Source organism: Lissotriton vulgaris, chromosome 6 (genome assembly GCF_964263255.1).
Source record: "Lissotriton vulgaris chromosome 6, aLisVul1.2, whole genome shotgun sequence".
Lineage (NCBI taxonomy): Eukaryota > Metazoa > Chordata > Amphibia > Caudata > Salamandridae > Lissotriton > Lissotriton vulgaris.
Genome location: NC_141694.1, coordinates 273,052,735 through 273,067,482, shown reverse-complemented (window position 1 = coordinate 273,067,482; position 14,748 = coordinate 273,052,735).

Here is a 14,748-nt window from a genome sequence, read left to right as displayed (position 1 = left end):
TGATCAAATCACTTAATCTCCATGGTCGACCGTCGCAGCCATTAGGCTACATTCTCCCTCTTATATGTATAAGGGGCTTTCTTTGAGTCTCTTGTGGCTGTTCCTGGCTGGTTAAAGATGGTGCTTACATGTTGCCACCTTCAATGTTAGAAGCGCACAACGCTCGAGATGCTCTGTGGACTGGCATGGTGCCCTGCAGGAGACTGGCATGAAGAAGAGGCTCAACTTCTGCCCAAGCACAGCCACACGTCTCCTGACTCATGTGCGTTGTGGCAAACAGTTCAGTTTTTATTTAGCATTTTAGTCAAACTACATATGAATAATGCAACATAAGAAACACTCCCAGTATAAAACGCTGGAAAGCAACTAAATTAACTGTATACAATAGGTGATACAGAGTGAATTCTACAAGTATACACACAGGTCAATGCATACTGCCCATCATATATAGGTAGGTGAATTCCTATTTTGTCTAATAATATTCATCAGGCTGCAAAGCGATCACTTGTTATAGAGAGAAGCAGTCATATTTTAAAATAAGCACTGACAAATGCAATAGGTTTGGACATGTAAGGTTTTAGGTTCACGAGAACTAAGTAGCACATAGAATTCACTCACTGTGGGAAACAGGACACAGGGGGGTACTGGTGGAAGATGACGACAAGCAGCGGGGGGATTGGATTTGGCCGAGTTGGCAATGCTGCAACCCCAGCAGCAGGTCCTGATCTGTGCAAAACCAGGCGCTAGACTGTTTCTCCTACTGCTGGAAGAGAACCCCCGTGAAAGGTGTGTGTGCCGATTCTGCCGAAGCAGCCGCTCGTGAGTGAGCCCATAATGAGGAGTGGGGAAACGGCCCTGTGGCGTGTCTGATGCATCACCTTGTGTGTTTTCAGCACAGGGGTTGGCCTAAAATTATGCCTAGGGCCGTCATTGGTAGCACTTTCACGCTGCAAGATTGACGGCCATAGGACCCACAACAAAATCGGTATGTCGCGTACTTCAAGCATAACTGCACGTCACATGTGCATTTGCTCTGGGCTTGTGTGGGTGTAGGGGGTGGTGGGTGTACTTTATACATCACTCACTGTAGGGGCGGCGGCCGCGCAGCACTGGTGACCTGTGGCGCCGGCCGTCTTTATCATTTATTTGAGGACACTGACGCTACTGTCAGAGATTGACAGTAGTGTCAGTGAGTGTCCCAAAATAAATCATAAAGGCCGCCGCCACAGGCCATCAGTGTCGCATGGCTGCCGCCCTCAAACTAGTGCCGCCTGGGGTGGACCCTCACCTAGCTAGGCCATTGGGGCAAATCAGGTTTTCTTTCTCTCGAACTCAGCTCCATATTGGCAGGACCAAGGTATGGAGCACTACTTTAAAATCACGAACGATTTGACGAAACAGGGTAAAACAGCCGTATTTGTCAGCTGTGTCCACGCACGCGAGTCCCTCGGAAGTCTTTGGTACGATTTACCCTGAGTACATGCCCCTGTCAGAAGTGATGGAGTTCTGAGTGTAGTTTCAATACCAAGCTGGCCCATGCTATAAAATGTGCTTTTTAGGCTAGCACGTAGTCATGAATGATCAGATCATCTTCTGAGCAGCAGCAGTGTCTGATTGCCCTCAGCTATTGAAAAATGCAGTCACCAGTGTATCGCTTGTATGCATTGTCAATTTAAATAAATGTGGAAAAATACTAGCCGTAGTGTCGTCTTTTACTGTGGCAAAAATAAATGTGGATGAATACAGAAAAAATGCCCAAAAAATAAATATGGATATATACAGACGGAAATGGCAAAAAAATAAATACCATAAAACCGGGAGCCCTATTCATATTGTATGTTTGAACCTGAACATTCTATTGATGCATCAGAGCTTGTGATATCTGTTTTGATTGGAACGTATGTAAGACTTCTATGTTACATAGATAGATAATAATTCGGGGAAACAACCTTTACAACGCAACTTTTACAACGCACTACCATTACAACAAAACTTTTACAACGCAACATCCATTACAACGCATGCATTTACAATGCAACCATTACAACGCATGACACTACATCGCACACCACTACAACGCATGCCATTTTCAAGGCAGTCTTTACAACGCATACCATTACAATGCATAGCATTACAACACATAGTACCCTTACACTATCCAACACTTACCCTACTGTTGCACCCCCTGGAGTTAGAATAGTAATTTTTACCCCTACACTATCCAAAACTTACCCTACTGTTGCACCCCCTAGAGTTAGAATAGTAATTTTAACCCCTATACTATCCAACACTTACCCTACTGTTGCACCCCCTGGAGTTAGAATAGTAATTTTTACCCCTACACTATCCAACCCTTACCTTACATGCAATGTAATGTTATGCGTTGTAATGGTATGCGTTGTAAATGTAGTATGCGTTGTAGTGGAATGCGTTGTAAAGGTAGTTTCAAAGAATTCGTTGTAATGGCATGAGTTGTAATGGTATGCCTTGTAATGGATGTTGCGGTGTAAAAAATGCGTTGTAAAGGTAGGCGTTGTAAAAGTATGCGTTGTAACGTCATACATCCAATAATTTGTGTTATTTTGCATCATAGAAAGCTTTTCCAGCAATCATCTTCTTACAATGGCTTTGTTATAATAATTAACCCTGGGCAAAGCACTACGCTACACTCGCGTAGTTTGCGAAGTTTCCGCAACTTCGCACTACGCGAACTGCACGTAGCACAGTGCAAACATGCGAAGCGTAGTGCAGCCATAATTTTTTGATTGCTCGCTGTCCTTAACGTTAAGTTGGCGACCACGAGCAAACAAAATGACATCCTCGTGAGACTTTTTCCTTGTTCGCGATCAGCAACATCAAGTTGCTGATCGCGAGCATGGAAAATAAACCTCGCGGCGAGATTCTCAACGCGGGAGGCCAGGTTTCTCATTGCGAGTGGTCGTGCACACTCGCGACCGCTCGCAATGAGAAACTACCTGTCCGCGTTGAGAAAGCTGCAGCTCAAGTAAAAATCTACTCGAGCGGCAGAAAAGAACAGCTCGCAGTGTGCAAGATGCTGTTTTCAATGATTGCACAGTACCAGATGCTTCTCCGCACTGTGCAATCATTAAAAACGACATCTTGCACAGTGCTAACATGCTTCTACGCAATTCGCGTAGTGCTACGCGTAGCTCACGTAGTGCGTAGTGTATTTCGCGTAGCTCTACTTCGCGAACTACGCCCACCCCTATAATACGTAATAAGTTAATATATATGTTAAATTCATTATTCTCAAAATAATAATTATTTTCTATAAATCCAAGCACACTTTTCTGGTGCTGGTACTTCAGCTTTTCTCAGTTTTTATGTTATTTTTCTTGACGCGTGCAAAGTCCACACTAGAGTTTTATTGTCAAAATAATATTTACGTCATGTAAAAAATTATCAGTGTTTACACTGTATCCCTGGCATTCCACTTTCACAAAGTGTAAGCTGTTCATCATGAACCTCTTCCACTTTACCAGTATTCAATCATCGATCCTCGTTTTTGCAAATAGCGGATTGAGTCCTTAATGCTCTTTCTTCCTTGCAAATTGCAAGGAGTTGCAGTATTCATATTTTAATTTGACAGACACATTTGCAACTCACTATGTACCTTTCTTATATTGGGAGTATGTTTTATGCAAATAGAAAGCCTGGATATTTGCGGGTTTTGTGACTGCAAAAATGAATATTACGTCCTGCCTCTGCTCATGTAAACTATCACGCTCAGCCATTACACCCTGATGAAGAGAATTATCACTAACCTAATCATATGATGTCCCTTCTATGATGAAATTAATAATACTTTGTTCCCCTTTAGTGCTTACCTTTCAGCAGAAGAATAGTGAAACAAAAAACATACACCCCAAGAAATGTGTGGAAATTTGACAAGGCATATGAAGGTCAAATGATTCATCCAGTGGTCAGGAGAGCAAACTATACCAATTCTGAGTAAATACGTTTTTAGATGAAGCTGAAGACAACTAGTACAATGATACTCAGAATTAAAGATATTTCAACATAAGTTTAGATAATTGGATGCCAATATACTACCCACTTTGTTTGGCACACCAAGATGTTTAACTGACCTATGAATTTCTCTTTCTGAATGAGCACTCTGATGTGGGAAACCTTGAATAAAAGCCTGCTAGCCTTCTGCTCTAAAGAGGACAAATCTTTCATAGAAAAAGTTGCCAGGTACAGTCAGGTGCCCTGTGCGTGAGATTCTAAGAACGCTAAAAAAACAATGTTGGATTCTGAAAGATGCAATTGGCCTTTGAAATAAACCTTTGTCCAGGTTATACAGCTGGTGCTCTGCTGATGTTTTTTGAGGATACACCTGTTGCAGGTGGAGATTAGATGCTGTTATGAATTTTAACAGCTAATTCTAACTCCATGTTCTTCATATTTGATAGAGGCTCTGAAATAATGATACCAAGTCTTAAAATCTGCAAAACCTTTACCTCACAGGCCGAGTAAAAATATATTGAGTCACAAGAAATATTCAGCCAGTGGCCCTTCAGAGGTGTCAAAAATGTTTTTTGACAAATAGTTCCAACAATGGTTTTGTTTTCCATTCTCTGGGCCTCTGTGCTATTGCATTTTGCCATGGAACGAAGGGGCTTATGTACAAGGCCCTATAGCCATCACAACGTCACTTTTACTGACGTTGTGGTAGCGACAGGGCCTTGGACTTATGAACAAGGCAGCGTTAAGCAACTTAACGTGGCTCAACGCTGCCTTCTAAATAAGGCCCCCTTTCATGCTATGGTTAGCGTGAAAGGGGGGTCAGTGGGTGTTGCAGTGGATGTTCCACAGCAACACCTATTATGTTTGACGCCGCCCCCTATGTACAAGGGTGGCGTACATAGGAGGCAGCGCCAAAATTAAGATCAGGGAAAACCTTGTGCAGCACACATGGAAAAAGCAAAATGCCATGGATTGTTTATGTACATAAAGGTCCCCCTTCCTGTACATAAGTATCTTTTTTTTTTAAGGCATTACGCAGCACACATGAAAGTGACAAAATGGCATTTCAGGATTATTTATGTGCAGGAAGGGCCGCCTTCCTACACATAAACAATCCTCCCCTGCACGCAGACACCCTTGCGCTATGGTGCAAGGGTGCCTGTGTTGGCGCTACACTGCTAAGTGTAGCGCCATCGCAGGGGGAAACACAAGTCTGCACCATATTGTTGTAAATATGGTGAAGCCTTGCGTTTCAGAAGTGGTGGAGAGAGGCGTTTAGCCAGGAAGGCTTACGAATCTCTCCGCCACTTCCTTGTAAATATCCCCCCAAGATTAGTGCTGCTTTGTTAGAATAGGGTTGTTTTCCTATTTTGCATCAGAAAATATAATAGCATATGGTGATGTGTATACAGGTTACGTGCAATGGACCATAAATCAGTCAAGCATGTCATAATTAGATGTTTATATATGAAAAACACAAATGTGTTATTGCTGTCAAAAATGTCAGTATTTGTAAATAGTCATAGTCATAGTCATACATTCTTATATAGCGCACAGTTCACAGCAAGGTCTCAAGGCGCTAGCAGATAAAGAATGGGGGACAGGGACGGTGCACTGCGGCTAGTTGGTGGAAGGGGGGAAAAGCCAGGTTTTCAGTTTTTTACAGAAGCATGTGTAATTGATTATGGATGAGATATATACCGGTAGTTTGTTCCACAACATTGGAGCAAGATAGGAAAAAGAATGGGCCCCTTTTTGCAGAGTCCGAAAACAGGGCTGAGTAAGGAGGAATTTAGAACTGGACCTTACAGATCTACCAGGGATGCACCTAAGGAGCTTGATTTTTTGGTAGTTAGGACCGGCGTCATGCATTGTCTTATGTACCAGGCTTAAGATTTTAAAGTGGCATCTCTGGCGGATAGGGAGCCAGTGAAGAGTCCGTAGGTTCGAGATAGATGAGGATCTACTGGGGAGATTAAGGACAAGCCTAGCTGCCGTGTTCTGAAGGATCTGAAGCTTGGAGAGCAAATTAGCATTCAGGGCAGTAAACAGGGCATTTCCGTAGTCCAAACGGCTAACGATAAGGCCCTGCACCAGTGGCTTCCTAGCTTCAATGGGGAGCCACTTAAAAATCTTACGGAGACTGCGCATGATGCCGTAACAGACCTCAAGAACCTGATCTATTTGGTGCTTCATGGACAAGGGGGCGTCTATGGTAATGCCGAGGTTTCTGACAGATGATTTGGGATGGGGACACAATCCTAGTTCAGCAGGCCACCAGTCATATGACCAAACCTCCTCAGCTCTTCCAAACAGGATGATCTCTGACTTGCTGCTGTTCAGTTGTGACTTATTGGCGCTCATCCATTCATTTATTTGGGTCATACAACTCCTAAAGCGAAGCCGAGTGCCGGTGAGATCAGAGTGTCGTCGGCGTAAGACACGGTTTCAAAACCGTGTGATCTAATGATGGCAGCTAATGGGGTTGAATAGAGATTAAACAGCATGGGGCTCAGTATTGAACCTTGTGGGACCCCCACGGTCCCTGGAAGCTTGCACGCGGAGATGGTATCCACTACAACCGTGGTAGATCTGTCTGCCAGATAGCTCTCGAACCAGTCAATGTGCAAGCTAAGGGCAAGTTGAATTTATATTTTAGTTTTCAATTTTTTTCATCATTGTTCCTAGCCAATAGTATACTGTAAAATATGATGCATCAATTGTATTCATTTAGGTTGTAATGGATGGAAGTTATCTTTAAGAGTTTTATGATCACTAGAACAGAAAATTAACTATGTACTAAATTGATCTGACTTTAATAAAGATTACCAAATTCCCAAGATCAAGCAATAAAGCACCGCTACTTCATACATTTGTCCAAACTTGTGGAGTCTTTTTGGTGAGGACCTGTGGCAGATTCTGCCTTTCAGAGGTGCCAATGATGGGGAAAGGATTATGCTATCGCTAGATGACCTCAGAAGAGTGATCCGCTGCCTTCGAAATATTTAGCATTCTTGTATTACATTCCAAGACCATATACAGTAAGATGATAACACTCACAAAGATAAGTGTCTCATGTCCATTCTTTATTCGAGCATCCAAATACAACCGAGACTGGTCCTCAACTGAATCAGAACCCTAGCCCCCAGAACTAGAATGCCCTAAGTCTGAACAAAGCTCAGGCAATGAATACAAAGATACACATCAATAAGGTGACAAAGCACCTGTAGTAAAGAAACTTAGTTATGGAACATGGAATTGTAAGAACATAAAATGCTAATATACAAGTTACACCACCTACCACACAATTGTTCTCTTCACCCACCCCTGCCAAAAATACCTAGCCTGATTGATACTTTCTACATAGCATTTGACCATCTTATGGCAAGTGAAGGTGACCCTTGGCAACAGAGCAAGAATTAAAGTGCATTTTGTTAGGATAAGGATGGTGATAATCCTAAAAAGTTACAAATCCCTTCATGATGAGTTGGCCGTTATCAGATGCAATAATTAAAGCCTAAATAAAATTGATACCGAGGTTTTCCGTATTTATCGGTTTCGATAATTATGGCTTATTACATGTTTTTGGTGAATAACATGCATATTTTAGAGCTCACTTCACTAAAATCCAAATGTTCCAGTACTTCAAGTTCCAGTATTTACTGGGGCATTTTTCCATGCTAAATATTAGCAGGTTTGAACTGTGATATTTAGTACAAAACTCAAGTCAAGTCAAGTCAAAATATATGTTTATTATGACCATAGTCTTTAAACAATGCAATGAGAATAGCACAGAATGACATATTATTTTTAAAACTGTGTCCATTTAGAGGTTCGTACACACCATTATCAAAAGTACAAAAAAATCAGTAAAATTTACAGTTATCTTAAAACTTATTTTGTATAATAAAACCTATTCACATTCTTATTACTTCGTACAATTACAGTCTGCTAAAAACCCATACAGTACTACATGTTACTCTTTAGCTCTGAGCGCACTCAGAGACACCTTTAAAAATTTCCCAAGGGCAATTGCAACATCGATGTAGGGGATTTCTGTTAAGAGGCTGGCTGCCTGTTCTCTTGTTTTTACCTCATATTTTATAAAGACTGGGCGCAGCAGAAGTTTCCTAAAGTCTAGGAGTGTAAAACAGTCTAATAAGATATGCAGCAGGTCTCCCTTTGTCCTCAAGTTACACCTGCAGTGACCTTCCTGATCTAACATTTCTGAATTAAGGTCTCTGCTTGTTAGCCATGGGTTGATCCCAATTCTAATTCTCAGGATCTCTTGCCTGTATCCGCGATTGGGTAATCTGTCAAGGTAGGGGAACCAATTATCAAGGGACCACGCATTTAGCATATGTACCACTGATTTTTTCTTTCTTAAATAGCCTCTATCAAGCATTTTCGAGACTTCTCTCCCTCTTTGCTTCAAATCACCTTTAGTACTAGTGATTTGCAATGAGCTCAGGTCCAAGTCGAACTCAAGTGTGTTACAGATTCCCTTCAATTTATCCCTACTGGACTTCGCCCATTTTAGCTCGCTTTTCTGAATTTCTTTGCGACACCAGTATGCCACTTTTTTTGTTTCAGAGTCTTCTAATCTCTTCCAGAATCTGATCACCGCCATCTGGGTTAATATCGCCCAGGACTTTGTGCCTATTTCTGTTCTGATGGCTTGTATCATAGCAGATTGAGGAAGTGATAAGAGCCTTTTTATGCAATTTCCCTCTATGACGTCCCAGGATCCCTTACCGCTCAAATAAAGGATCTCTGCGCCATATAGAACTTGGGGGGGGATCATTGCCTCAAAGGCTCTGAGCATTGGCCGGTGTGACATCTCACCATATTCCCCATTGAACCTTTTAAGTCCGCATATGGAGGAGAGTGCCTTTGCTTTTTGCGTTTCCAAATGGGTGTTCCAATTTAGTGTCCTATCGAACCAAATACCCAAATAACGGTACTCATTTACTGTCTCTAATTTAAGGTCACCTATGTACCAACTAAATCTGTTTAACTTTTTCCCGAAACATAGGGTTTTTGTTTTATCCAAGTTGATAGTCATGAATTTTTCAGCACAGTAAGTATTAAAGGCGTTAAGCTTCCTTTGGAGGCCTCTCTCGGTCTGATCTACTATCACCAGATCATCCGCATATAATAGGCACGGGATCTTGTTTCCATCCATTTTTGGACTGGCACTGCCCTCCACCTCCAAGTAGGCCGGGAGATCTGACAAGTAGATAGAAAAAAGCTGGGGGGCCAGCACGCAGCCCTGTCTTAACCCATTAGCTATGGGTATTTTGGGAGTTAGGGAGCCCCCCGTATCTTTAATTACTTGCCCCCAGTCAGGAGATCTTTTGGGATATTTAGCCTCTTTAGTGTCTCCCATAGGCAAGCCCGATCTACAGAATCAAAGGCTGCTTTGAAGTCGACGAAACAGCAGCATAGCTTGCCATTCTGTTCCGTCGACTTTCTCGCCAACGCCCATAGAGCAAACCCGTGATCTATTGTCGAGTGGCCTGCTCTAAATCCACCCTGTTCTGTGGGGATTATTTGGCACTCCTCTACCCATGTATTCAGTTGTTTCAAAACAATTTTAGAGAACACTTTCTCTCCAATATCTAGGAGGTTAATCAGCCGATAATTTCTTGGCTCCTCCTTGCTCCCTTTCTTGTGTATCGGCCTGATTATGGCCCCCTTCCAGGTTGGAGGCATTACACCATCTTTTAACACTACCTGGAACATATTGGCCAGGAAACTTGCCCACCATGTAACCTCGGTCTTCAGGATTATTGCAGGCAGATTGTCTGGGCCTGCTGCCCGGGTTAGCTTGAGTTCTTTTATTGTGAGCTCTACTTGTTCTTCGTTAAATTTGACTAGGAGGTCTTCAGAAATATCTTGCCATGTTTTAATCTCCATCTCCTGTCTGGGAGTCCTTGCCCCGTACAATTCCCTTATGTATGTATCCCATGCTGCCTCACTCACCACACAGTTTAATTCGCCCTCTGGTGTACCGGATGCTGTCTTTACTAGTTGCCAGAATTTCCTTAGATTTTTATTCTCTATGGCTTCCAATAGTTCTAACCAGCATTTTTCTTTATGTAACCTTTTTGTAGAGAGTACCATTTGCTTGAATTCTTTTTTCAGTTTTACCAGGCGATCATGTCTCTCTTGTGTAAAGGTCTTTTTTTGTTTCCTCTGTACTGCTCTTATCTCCCTTTTCTTGTTTTGGCATACTACTGAGAAGCCTTTACCATAATTTATTTGTTTTACCCTTTTGGGATCTTCCCTTTTTAATTTTATCTTGAGGCATTGAACCAGTTCTTCTAGTTTTACAATGAACCATTCCAGTTTTTTATTCTCAAAATTGTCAGGTGCCATTTTTATTTGCGTGGCCTTCACTTTTTCCAGATATTCCTCAGTTAGACGTGTCGTCACTCGTTTGGGGTACTCAACCACCTGGTTAATCACTGTTTCTCTCTGTAGTTTCCTACCCCCCGTTAATACTATGTGGAGGAGTTTGTGATCACTCATCACTTTTTGGATTAACTTGAAGGTTCTTATCTGGTGAAAATTCCAGGCCTGCAGGAATATATAGTCAATTGGGCAGTTCTGTTGCCCTTGCATGAACGTTTTTCCTGCCGGTGTATCTGACTCTATTCTTCCATTAACACAGTGAAAACCCCTGCCTCCTAAGATGTGTATTAATTCCCGGTCTTGTTTCGAAGTTTCCCCTACTGGGAACCTTGCCGGGTTTATACCGTATGCCTCTAACTGTTCCATATTATAAAGGTCAGCCTTTCTTGGGTTTAGTTTATGGTTGAAGTCCCCCAATATCACTATTGTGTCTGCGGGATACTTTTCTAAAGTACTGTCTACATCCTCCTTAAAAAACCTCCTTTCCCTTTCATACTCCTCCCCATTTTCCCACTGCATGTATACATTCAATAAAATCATCATTTTATATTTTAGATCCACCGTCAAGAGTTCAATTCTGCTTGATTGTACCCATTTGCATTTTGTATTCAACAGTTTTATTTCCCTCATTACTCTTGTTGATACCAAAGTCATCAGACCCCCAGAGGGCCTCCCACGATTTTTCTTTATGGCAGGCTGATGTATCTGGGCATAACCGTCAAAGGTTGGGGTATCGTCGCATAACCAGGTCTCTTGCAGGCAGGCAATGTCTACTTTATTTATGGATTCCTTTATGTATTCCCATTTTTGTTCGTTGCCTAGCCCATTTACGTTCCAAGATAAGAGACCTAGATCTTGCGAACCCCCTTTGTCCTATTCAACGTCACTCAGCTCTCCTTCCTCATCTGTAGCCACTGTATTCCTTTCAATACTTTCCTCCGTGGGGGTGCTGTGAGACGACCAGTTCCCCCATGAGGAGTCGTTGCCTGTATTTTCAATTACAATGTTCTCAGAGCCTCGATCACTTTTTGTTTCTTTATATAGGATCACTTGTCTCTTCTCGAGCCCGGCATGTTGTTTTAAGAAATTGTTTTCATTCCCGGTTTTTATATCTCTCTCTGGGATAATCCTTAGACCTTGATGCGTTATCTCCTATGTGGCATTCAAGATTGCCCTTTTTACCAGGCCTGAGTATAGTGTGATTTTTGTTATTTCCTTTCCCTGCCTGTTTTCTACAAATCCAACGTGCTGAAGGTCTTTAGTGCCGATCCCCCTCAGACTGGCGCATTTTGCAAATGCCGACAAAACCTGTGCCCTATTCGGGGGGTTAGTTTTTCTTCCAGACTTTACTTTCCTCCCTGCTGGTAACAGGTCCAGGAATAACCATTTGTTGTCAGCTCTCTCGTATAAGCTCATGTTTATTTCGTTCAACTGATGGCTGGTGATTGTTCTTCCTTCTTTCCGGCTTTTGTTTCTTATATTGTGTTCTTCATGTATCTGTGGTCTTATACACCTTTGTTCAGTGGCCGGATCATCCAATAGCCTTACGCTTTGTCTCGTCATACGGGTGGAGGGGGGAATCTCAGTTGCCTCCCTATGAGATTGTTTTTTCTTTGGAGCTCTCACAGTTTTAGGGGGCATAGGGGTTTTTGCCGCCACCTGTACATGTCTTTGTGTTATAAATATTGGGGCTAAGGCATTTAATCCTGGGGCCACTCTCCCCTTCCTTGTTTCCTTCTCTTTTCTCATTCCGGCATGGTTCGTTTTCCTGGTTTTTTCCTTCCTGTTCCTGGACCCGAGTGTGACATACCCTCCTCGCCTTTTTATCAGCATGGGTCTTCTTGATATATACACGTTGTTCACGGGTTCTACTACCTCCTTTGCTGCTTGTTCTGCAGGTTTGGGCATCCTTTCGAGTAGTACCAAGCTTTCTTCTTCTGATACTATCCTATCACTTTCCTCATTTGGTAGGACTGTGTCTGTTGGCATTACCCTACTTGACAATTGGCACTTTATTTCTCCGAGTTCTTCTTCTATTTTCTTTAGGTGTTGTTTCTGTGCCTTCATCACTCCGTTATTTGATAGGGTTACTTCCAGGATTCCTTGGAGCGCTCTCTGCATTAACAAGATTAACTCCATCAGTGAGGATGTTGGAGTTTCAGAGAGCACCGAGTCCTGTGTGGTATTTCTGATTGGGATCGCTGGGTAGCTTGTCCTTAAGCACTCTTGCTGTGTTGGGGATTTTTGTCGTAGTTGCTGTTGTAGAAGTTGGTCAGGTGCTCCTCCCCAGATGATACTCTGGTTCTGGTCATCATTTCCCCTGTGGTCTTCATTCCCTACTGACATCAAAGAGAACATTTTTGGCGATGATGATAGGCGAGGCGCCGAGATTTGGTGATCTTGGCTCTGTAGTGTCAGGTTTAAGGATCTACGGTTCACACCGACTTCCTCGTTACCAGGGTTGGCTTCTTCCTGGGGATCTCCTTCGTTTGACCGTCTCTGGTTTTCGTCTGGCGAGCCTAATTTTTCACCGATTTCTCCGCCAATTTCCACTATTTCTTCATCTAAAACAGACGATATTGCTGGGTTTAATGTTCTATAGTGTTTGCCTACGAATTCCTTTATTGATTTTAACGCTGCTGTGTTCTCTTTCTGTTTGATGGTTGTTTGATTGCCTCCTTTTTTGACCTTCTGGGCAGTCTTCGTCGCTCTTTTGACTTTCTTTTTCTTTTGTGAGCCTTTATTATTTTCCATAGATGATGCAAGGCTTTCCTGGCTTTCATTGAGGGATTTTGAGCCTTCCAATGATTTACTCCTTCCATGTTCATCCGGTAATTTTTGGCCTCTTTTGGGTGCCATTCCTAAGCAGAAGCTGTTGTACTAAGGTGGTACACTTAATTATTATTTTTAATAAAAAGTGCTCACTTTTAAAAAAGAAGGAGAAAAAAAAAAAAATACTAACTTACCTCTGTTCTGCCCCAGTTGCCTTCAGCCTGCTGCCTTGCTGCCTTGCCCCGCTTATATTTCTGCCAAGATTAAATCTCCGACTTCTCTAAAGGTATTTTCTGTCGTTGTTTATGCTTTCTTTTGTAGGCTGGAGCGTAAGATCCACTCCCTTTATTGCCTGCTTCCGGCTCCGAGGCTTCACGATGGGCTGACTTACGAACTCGGCTGATCCAGCTTGTTATCCAAGTTTTGCCTGGGTGGGGCTGCCTGGTGGCTCGCGGTCCGCTGTGTTCTCTTGCAGTGGTTGCCTTCCAATGGCACCACGCACTCGGCGAGTCTCCCTGCTCGCAGCGGCTCCCGCTCCCGCTCCCCTCGACACTCTCAGCCCCTCCCCGCCGACCTCGCAACAATCCGCGGCTGGGGAGGCGGTCTGTGTCGGCTATCCCGTTTGTCCGCCTGCATCAAGGGTCCGTTGAACACGGGCTTACTCTGTGTCTCCTGCGTCGATTCCCCGCGCTCCTTGCTCCGCACCACACTGTGCTTCGGCGATTCAGCGGTCGGCGGTCGGCGGTCGGTGACCTCGGTGATCTCTGCACTTGGTCTGTAGGGGCGTGGTTAGGCACGGCACGGCGCAACTGGTCAGAACAGAGCAAAAAGAACTCATAATTCTGACATTTGTGTAAATAGGAGTTACTGCACATATCTAAACTTATTGGTCCACTCGAATGAGGGAAAACGTGTGGTGGGTTTAGCCCCAGAGCAGATATATGTGTGTTCAAGGATTCTCCTCAAATTGGGAGTATTTAGTCATGTGGTTGATGATGAACTTGGGTCCCAGTACGTGGTTTTTAAGGATTTGTCAAGTTCCTTAAATGGGCATTAGCTTATATAGAAGGGTAACATTATTAGCTCAGTTTCAGTAGTAGTGTAGCAAGGTTGTAAGGGCAAGTTTGGTTATCTTATTTTCCAGGAAAAAATTCCAATCAGACCATAGTTCATTTTGTAGCGCGTTTATAATGGTGTTGTCACTCTATCTGTGAGATTGAGGTGGAGAATAAAACTGACAGCCAACACATGTTTCACCCCTTACATGGCCATCCGGCCTGGGGCTTCTTCAGGGCTGTACACACATATTTGTATAGACAGAGCGGAGAGAAGGGCGTGTAGTGTGTCCCCGTAGCAGACAAGGAAAGGCAAAAAGAAGTATGGTTTGAGGGACAGAGGAAAGGAAGAAACAGAAAAGTATGAAGGATTGTGAGGGGGAGGAGAGGTGGAAAGGGAGGAAGGATTATTACCAGAAGAGAAGAAGAAAGGGTGGTAGGTGGGTTTATTAGGAAAACTGCATGAAATTTGTGGCGGGTTAGGTAGAGCGTATGGGGCAATATGGATAATGGA